The sequence below is a fragment of the Populus alba genome, chromosome 5, assembly GCF_005239225.2.
Source record: "Populus alba chromosome 5, ASM523922v2, whole genome shotgun sequence".
NCBI lineage: Eukaryota > Viridiplantae > Streptophyta > Magnoliopsida > Malpighiales > Salicaceae > Populus > Populus alba.
The window spans coordinates 17,004,086-17,014,121 of record NC_133288.1 but is presented as its reverse complement, the minus strand read 5'-3'; positions in this window follow the sequence as shown (position 1 = coordinate 17,014,121).

Genomic DNA, 10,036 nt, shown 5'->3' with positions numbered 1-10,036 from the left:
GAAACAATGTGACCAAGTACAATCCCGTTTGTTACTATAAAGTGACATTTTTTCCAATTCAGTACAAGATTCTTCTCTTCATACCAGCTCAAAACCTTTTCTAAGTTAGTGAAACAATCATCAAATGAATCACCAAAAATAGAAAAATCATCCATAAAAATCTTAAGAAAACGTTCAACCATATCACTGAATATGCTAAGCATACATCTTTGAAACGTGGCTGGTGCATTATATAATCCAAAAGGCATCCTTCGATATGCAAAAATACCAAATGGACATGTGAAAGTAGTCTTCTCTTGATCTTCCAATGCAATTTCAATTTGATTGTAACATGAATAGTCATCTAGGAAACAATAAAATTCATGACCTGCAACTCTTTTTAGGATTTGATCCATAAAAGATAAAGGGAAATGATCTTTTCTAGTCATTGAATTAAGTTTCCTATAGTCAATGCACATGCGCCAACTAGTAACAGTCCTCGTTGGAATTAACTCATTTTTCTCATTTGTTATCATAGTGACTCCAGACTTTTTAGGTACAACTTGGGTAGGGCCTACCCATTTGCTGTAAAAAATTGGATAAATGATTCCATTATCTAGAAGCTTAATGACTTTATTTTACACTACTTCTTTCATATTAGGACTAAGCCTTTGTTGCATTTCTTTAGAGGGTCTAGCATTTTCCTCCAAATAAATCCTTTGTGTACAAATCAAGGAGCTAATTCCTTTTATGTCAGCTATGGTCCCTCCTAATGCATTTTTGTGCATTTTCAGAGTCTATAGTAACTTACCTTCTTAAACACTAACCTGGATTTTGCCTAGAAATTGATAAGCTTACTACCAAACCCAGAAATGCATACCAAGCCTCGAAATCAAATATTTTCTATTCACACAAACTACATTGTCATATTCATATACATTTGAATAAAAAAAAATACAACAAATAATTGATAACATTCATGAAATCTCATTACTTGCAAATAAAAATAGCAACCTTATCCATACAATTTGAATTCAAAAATTATTTTCAAAACATATTTTGGTCATGACCAAAACCTTATAAACCTAGGATTAATGACTTGGCTTATCAATGCATTAACAAAACTAAGACAACAAAAACATTATTGTATCAAAAACTAACTTAGCTGGAAGGCTTTTTACTATATCAAAAAAGTCAAAAACATTCTAAAATGTTTCAAAAAACAACATCAAATCATAGAATAACAAACTATAACAAAAACAAAGAACAGGCATCCCTCTACTTTTCAAACAGTTCAAACATATGTTCATACTTGTAACCATAAACACAAATTAAATGACAATTAAAATCAAATCAAGTAGGCCATATAAACTCCACTTTTAGGTTAAAAAATGTACCTTCAAACCCCTAGAACTATCATCGCCTTTCTTTGCTTTTCTTTGTAAAGTTTTGTTTTCACCAACTTGCGGTCCTTTTAAAAACAAAGAAACCTTTATGCTAGGCTCATAAACATGTGATTACTAATTAAAAGTGTGCTAAGATTGTCATCTCTAAAATATCAAGAAGAAAGGTTAATTTAGCCATACTTCAAGATTCGAGGGACCATGCTATGAATACAATTAGAATAACTTCACAGTAATAACAACAACATGTAAAACCGGATATTGTTTGTCAAGTAATTGTTTATTTTTATATTTTAAAAGTGTTTTTGAAAAAAAAAAATTATTTTTTTAATTTTTAATTTTTTAGTGTTTTTAGATTGTTTTGATGTGCTATATTAAAAATAATTTTAAAAAATAAAAAATATATTATTTTAATATATTTTTAAATTAAAAAACACTTTAAAACAATATATTTTTAATTTAATTTGTGAATAAATCTTGAACCCGATATGTGCTTCGAAAAGTAATTGTGAGTTCCCAGCTATCTTTAACTTTGGCGACTCAAATTCGGATACAGGAGGATTCGTTGCTTCCTTCCCTCCTCTTAATTCTCCCCATGGAGAAACTTACTTTCAAATGCCGGCGGGGAGGTTCTCCGATGGAATGCTGCTTATAGATTTCGTCGGTAAGTTTCGAACCTTTAGCTCCAGCTTAGAATAAATTAGTATCATTGCCTAATTTATTAGCGGCCATATGAATAGAAATTGACAAATATTGTGAGATGATAGAACCGGTTCTGACAAATAGATAGGTCTCTGAAGAAGACATGTATTCTGTTGCGGAAGTGAATTCATCTGTTCCTAACATTGTCAATACATTCTTGACAGATGTTAAGGTAACAAGTTTCTATTCCCTTTTCCTCCCCAACATTTGTACGTAGAATTCAATTTAAAGTTTACTTTTTTTTTTTTTTTTGATAACCCGGGGTGTCCGGGCCAGCTTGCGCGCACCACAACTAATTCCTGGGCTCACTGAACATCCTGCAAGCCCAGTAAGCATATAAGGCACCGCGGAGGTGACATGCGTACATAAGTGGGGCTTGAACCCTGGTATGGAGGAAGGGAACAAGTCCCTTCAACCACTAGGTCACAACCCTATGTGTTCAAAGTTTTCTTTTCTTAATTGTAATTTATATTGCATGCTAATGTGTACCTCTTTTCCATATATTTTTATAGAAAATAAACTAGATTTTCATTTTTTTTTTAAAATGAGCTAGTTTACTGGATGAGTACCAGCCGACCAATTGAATAAAATGAGTTGGTCACTGGTTTAGAAACAATTAACTGGTTAAGTCAACAAAATACTTTTACTATTTATATTATGATGTTTTTTAGTAGTTTATAAATATACTCGTAATCAGAAATATAACTTAGTAAGTGTAAAGAGGAATACACAAGAGAAAATATATAATAAGATTGTCTTTACTCTTAAATTTTCTTCTTGTTTTTAAGTTTTATTTATTGCTTTGTTGTTCATAAAAACCTACCACAACTATTTTTATTTCAAGAAGTGGTATTAGAACTTGTTTTTTTATTGTTTAACATGGTCAATATAAACTTTCACTTCAATGTCATCAATCAATAAAAAACAATTATATTTGAAATTTGATATAATCATGTGAAAGCTTGACTATATGTTTCCAAAAAGTATCGGAAACGGTCAAAAAGGTCTTTGAGAAGCCTAAAGAAATGTGGAGCAATAATTACAGTAATTAATTATTCAGCTTATACAGTAATTAATTGGCTATGGAGGCCTGTATAACTAAAATAGCAGTGCTGGATGTGGAGCAACGATTACAGTAAATGGCACCCAGATAACCGTGGGCTCATGTGATGATCCCTCGGTGCGAGTCGTTTGGGATGGAATTCATTACACCGATGCCGCCAACAAATTTATTTTTGAGCAAATATCTACAGGAGCCTTTTCTGATCCTCCTATTCCTTTGAAGATGGCATGTCCCTGGACTGGGGGTTAATATATAGGTATAAATCTATAGTTCATTATCATATAATCTGGGTGATAAATCTCATTTAAGGATGAATTATTCAATATGCTATGAATTGTACTATTCTCTCTCATAAAAATAAGAGATTTATGAATTATTTGCATGGCACATTTGTGTTATTGGAAGAGGATGGAATATAACTCCTGACAAATTTAATAATTTCTCTAAAATTAAGTGTTTATATCAAGCAGCCAGCTGGTCTTTTATATATATATATATATATATATATATATATATATATATATATATATATTATTAATGTAGATTTTAAACCAGTATTTGTTTACATCAGGTAGGCATCCAGTCTTTTTTTTTTTGATAACGTGGGTGTCCGGGCTAGCTTACGCGCACCACGACTAATCTCACGGCCCACTGAACATCCTGCAAGCCCTAGTGAGCAGGTAAGACACCGCGAGGGTGACAGGGATACCACATAGAGAGGACTCAGTAGAAATAGGAAAGGAGCAAACTTTTCAGCCCCACTACCACTGGGACTCGAACCTAGGTTCGAAGGAAGGAAAGCTACTCCTTCCCACCGCTGAGCCACGCCCCTGTTGGTGGCATCCAGTCTTTCTTTATTGGCCTGATGGTGTATCAAGGGACACTACGACAAATACTTATCAACAATTGATTGCAAGAATACGTGGCACGTATATGTATTATAAGCAAATTGAATTAGTTCGATATCTAGTTTATCAGCAATACTATGATTGTCCATGTGATTTCTCATTTGGTTTTTGGGTGTCTACAAGTCTAGTAGGGATTATTAAAGTGTTTTTTAATTTAAAAATACATCAAAATAATATATTTTTTATTTTTTAAAATTATTTTTAATATCAACACATCAAAACAATCTAAAAACACTAAAAATTAAAAAAATAAAAAATTTATTTTTTTTTCAAAAAAGCTTTTAAAATATAAAAATAAACTTTACAAAGGAAAGCAAAGAAAGGCGATGATAATGTAGAAACACAAATTTTCTACCAATCAAATTTCGTCATGTGTCATTTTATTCTTTAAAAGAAGGGATAAAATAAAATTGAAATAAATAACACGGAAAATAAATGAGCCTTCATATATTTCTTGGCCAATAAAAAGTTAACACTTGGGATGAGATATTCAAGATATCTTCTCATAAATACAAGATCCCATCAGATATCTCTTCATAAATACAAGATCCCGTCAATAATTATCAACCAATAAAATTATGCCATGTGGCATTGAAAAAGGACCTGAGAGCCCCTACAGATCTCTATAAATAGAGGGTCTCAACCTAAAGGAAGGGGATTTCTGGAGATACAAATTTTCTTCAAGACAAGCTCTTCAAGCAAGAAAGCTCTCTCTCTCTCTCTCTCTCTCTTCAAGCAAGGAAGTCTCTCTCAAAGAGTTCTCAAGCCTCCTTCATCTACGCTCGAAGTCTACAAAGAACAAAGCTCTGTTGGATTAAGCCAAAACGCCCCATAAAAGTTCTACAACAACACTTTAAAGACAAATCAAGGTACTCTTCAAAGCATCAAATCACAACATCTCGCTTCACAATACACGCTCAAATACGTGTTCTTGCAAAGAACAAATCTTGGCTTGATTACTCAAATAAATCAAGTCATCATACATCAAATCCAAGGAAAGAATCAAAGGATTGCCATATTCTTTTGAAAGAATACATTACATAGAGATTGTACCCATTCATATATTTAATAAAATCATATATTTGTACACGTGTGCTTGTTTAATTTCAGGTGCACAAAATTGTGTCTACAGATAGTTCTAGGAGTTTGAAGGTACATTTTTTAATGAAAAAGTGGAGTTCATATGGCCTACTTGATTTGATTTTAATTGTCATTTTATTTGTGTTTATATTTATAAGTATGAACATATGTTTGAATTGTTTGAAAAGTAGAGGGATTTTTGATACAATAATGTTTTTGTTGTCTTAGTTTTGTTAATACATTGATAAGCCAAGTTATTAACCTAGGTTTATAAGGTTTTGATCATGACCAAAATATGTTTTGAAAATAATTTTTGAATTCAAATTGTATGGATAAGGTTGCTATTTTTATTTGCCATGAATGTTATCAATTATTTGTTGTATTTTGTTTTGATTCAAATGTATATGAATATGACAATGTGGTTTGTGTGAATAGAAAATATTTGATTTCGAGGCTTGGCATGCATTTCTTGGTTTGGTAGTGAGCTTATCAATTTCTAGGCAAAATCCAGGTTAGTGTTCTTCATGTTATTCATAAGAACATTACTTTACCTATGAGTTTTTGATCTGTTTTATTTTATTTCTTTGCCTCTTCACAATTACATGACATCATTCAAAAATAATATAAAAATGTGTTTTATTTGGTATGCATCAACCAAGTCTCTAAAAAAATATTAAAAATCAAAATATATGGTGAGTTTTAGCATTTTTTTATATGTACAAAAATATCTTTGCGTGTATTTTTTAATTTAATAATTAGTTTATTAAATCTATGAAAACTTAACTAGTATTTCAAAGTTGAGAATAATGGAATGTGTTAGGTTGTGCCTTAGCCAACCTTTCTGCAGTTACTGCAGAACACTGCAGTAACTGTAATGATTACAACATCCTATATTACTTTCCTATTCTGATAGATACATGAGTAACTGTAATGATTACAACATCCTATATTAATTTTCTATTCTATAATATGCCCCCTCAAGCTAAGGGTGGGGGATCAACTCGAAGCTTAAATCGAAAAGCATTAAAGGATGCAACAGGAAGCGGTTTAGTGAAGATATTGGCAAGTTGATCCCGAGAAGGAACAAAATGAATCTGAATTTCTTTCTTGGCAACACGATCACGAACAAAGTGATAATCCACTTCAACATGCTTAGTAAGAGCATGGAAGATAGGATTTGCTAAGAGATAAGTAGCACCAAGATTATCACACCAAATGGTAGGAGCAGAGACTGAGGGAACCTGCAAATCTATTAACAAGTATTGAAGCCAAATGACTTCAGCGGTACCATCAGCAAGGGCTTTATACTCAACCTCAGTAAAGGAGCGAGCAATAGTGCGTTGCTTGCTGAATTTCCAAGAAATCGGCGTCTGACCAAAAAAGACTAGATAGTCGCTCGTAGACTTGTGATCATCAATACTACTAGCCCAATCTGCATTTGTAAAGCCATGTAGAGCAAAAGAGGAGCCTCGAGTGATATGGAAACCATAAGATGCAGTACCTTTAAGATAACATAAAATACATTTGACAACGGCCCAATGAGAATCTGTAGGAGGAGCATGCATAAACTAATAGACTCTATTAACAGCAAAGCATATATCTGGACGGGTGAAGGTAAGATATTGAAGAGCACCCATGATTTGACAAAATCGTGTAGGATCAGAGAATGAATGATCCGATAATAAAATGACTTTCGAAAGGGAGACTGGAGTATCAACTGGTTTACTGGAAGTCATACCAGCTTGGGTGAGGATGTCAAGAATATATTTATGTTGACGTAGCATTAAACCCATACCGGTAGACTAACTTCAATACCTAGAAAGTAGTGAACATCACCTAAGTCACAAAGCTTGAACTCAGAGCTGAGTAACTGTATAAGGTGATGGAGCATAGCAGAGTTGCTACCCGTGAGCAGAATATCATCAACATACACCAGGAGATAAAAGATATTAGTACCATTAGATAAGATAAACAGGGAGGTGTCAACCTTGGAAGCTTAGAAACCGAAGGAGAGCAAAAAATCACTTAGACGAGTGTACCATGCTCTTAGTGCCTATTTCAAATCATACAATGATTTGTGCAATTTGCACACATGAGATGGAAGAGAAGAGTCAACGAAACCTAGAGGCTGTTTCATGTAGACCTCTTCAGTAAGAACACCATTGAGGAAGGCATTATGAATATCAAGCTGATGAATCTTCCAATTTCACGAAACCGTGATAGAGAAAACCAATCGGACAGTGGCTTGCTTAATAACTGGATTGAAGGTTTCAGAATAATCAATACCTTCCTGCTGGGTAAAACCTCTAGCAACAAGGCACGCTTTATAGCGCTCAATACTACCATCAACACGACGTTTGATCCAATATACCCATCTACTGCCAACAACATTCATCGAAAGATAAAATGGAACCAAAGACCAAGTGCGATTTTCACATAAAGCGGCGATCTCATCACACATAACATTATGCCAAATTGCATACCGGTCAGCATCAGAGAATGAAAAAGGCTTAGAAGAGGGAGAATACAGTACCCGTATGGAGGTAGAAGTAGTGGTAGCGAAAGTAACTAGATTAGCTGTGTTCGACTGCCGCGGTCTAAGAGTCATAGGATGTCTGCTGTGTGCTGGTGGAGATGCAGGGGAAGACGGTTGTAGCGAGGAGACCTTTGGCAGCTGATAAGAAGACAAATCAACCATAATTTGCAGACCAACAAGAGAGGATGATAAAGAAGTAGCCTCAAGCACAGGACTGTCAACAGAGGAGGGGCTAGAAGTAGAGATTGAAGTTGTAGGAGTGCTGGCCAGGGAGGGCAAAGCAGAGGAGGGACTAAAAAGTGCCCCAGACCATGAGGAAAGGAGACCAATTGACAATCTGAACCTGCATCATAAGGTTAGATAAACAAGCATGGGATGATGGCCAAGGGATGGGTGGAGGCTGTGGTCGGGTGGCTGTTTGGAGTGGTAGAGCGGAGTGTTGTGGGCTGTTTGGGTGGCCGGTGAAAGTGGGTGGCGGTGGGTGGTTTAACAAATTTGGGAGGGTGACAGTAGCGGGTGGGGTGGGGGTTATGGTGGAGACCTTTGCAATCTGTTCAGAATTATTAAATGGAAACACATGTTCATGGAAGCGAACATGACGGGAAATATAAATACGGTGAGATGCAATGTCAAGACATCGATAACCAAGATGTGAGGAACTATATCCAAAAATCAAATATGGAGAGGAACGAAAATCCAATTTATGATTATTATATGGACGTAGAAAAGGAAAACAGAGACACCCAAAGGTACGCAAAAAATGATAATCAGGAGACCGTTGAAATAAACAATCAAACAAAGATCGATGGGAAAGAACAGGAGTAGACATGCGATTTATAAGATAAACAAAGGTTTCAAAAGCATAATTCCATAATCGAAAAGGTGCTTTACATTGCTCTAAAAGAGTAAGACCTGTTTCCACAACATGCCTATGACGATGCTCTACTTTTCCATTTTGTTCATGAGTGTGGGGACAAATCAGACGATGATGAATACCAATGGTTAGAAAAAATATGGATAGTTTTCGATATTCACTGCCCCAATCAGTTTGAACAAATTTTATTTTTAATGAAAATTGATGTTCGACAAGAGTCTGAAATTGATGAAAAACAGAGTAAACATCAGACTTGGCAACGAGAGGATAATACCATACATATTTAGTATAAGAATCAACAAAGATAACAAAATAACAATAGCCATCTGAAGAAGAAAAAGGAGCAGGGCCCCACACATCACTAAAAATTAATTCAAGTGGAGCGAAAGTTTTGTGACTCGTAGGTCCTAAGGACAAACGCGATGATTTTCCTAAAGGACAACTTTGACATTGAAAATTAAGATGTTTGTTGTTACAAATGATCTTATTTTTCGAGATTAACATTTGAAAAATACGTGAAGTAGGATGACCTAGTCGACGATGCCATAAATCGGCAGAGGCAGAAGTGCAGGGAGACCAATAGGCTTGAGGAACTGATATGACGGAAGACTTTGTCAGGGCATAGAGACCATCTTTACTCTAACTTGAGAGAAGGACTTCATGAGTGTTGAAATCCTTGACATAAAACACACGAGGGTGAAATTCAAAATAAACATTATTATCAAGATAAACTTTCTGAACAGAGAGCAGAGGTTTCGTTATTACATGAACATGAAGAACATTAGATAAGGTGAAAGAATGATGTGGTGTATATATTTTTGTATGACCAAGATGAGATATAGGAAGGCCCTTACCATTACCAACATGCAAATTATCATTACCAAGATACGGTTCTGAAGTGGTCAAGGTGGCAAGATCAGGTGTGACATGTTGATTAGCATCGGTACTCGGAAACCAATCAATAGAACCAGTTGAGGAGAGATTGCGCTACACCAGGTTGGCAGTAGGTTGTTGGCCATAACCTCGCTTCTGGAATTGAGGGCCATGAGGAGCTGTATGGCCAAAATTCTAACACAGTTGGCAGCGTGGATTCTGCCCCCTATTGCGTTGCCAAGAGCCTTGCCTATTTCACCAAAGGAGGAGTTTTGGAAGCTGCGGTGATCAGGTCTAGAGCTAGCAAATCGGTTGCCTCTGCTGTTGGACTGGTTGGGACTCCAGCCACCGTTGAAGCGGCCCCTGCTGTGGCCATAATTGCCAAAAGTCTGGCACTGCACAACAAGAGCAGAAGATGGAATGCTAGGTATGGGTAGCAGAGGAGCATGTATGGCAGCAGAAGATTTGTGAAGAAATTCATGTGTGATGAGATGGCAGAAGATTTGGTATCAGAGCTTAGCTCCATTAATCAGGTTTTTAAACTCTCCCCGAAGACCACGAAACACATATACATTAAAATCTTCAAGCGAAATTGGCCGACCAACAGCGGCCAATTCA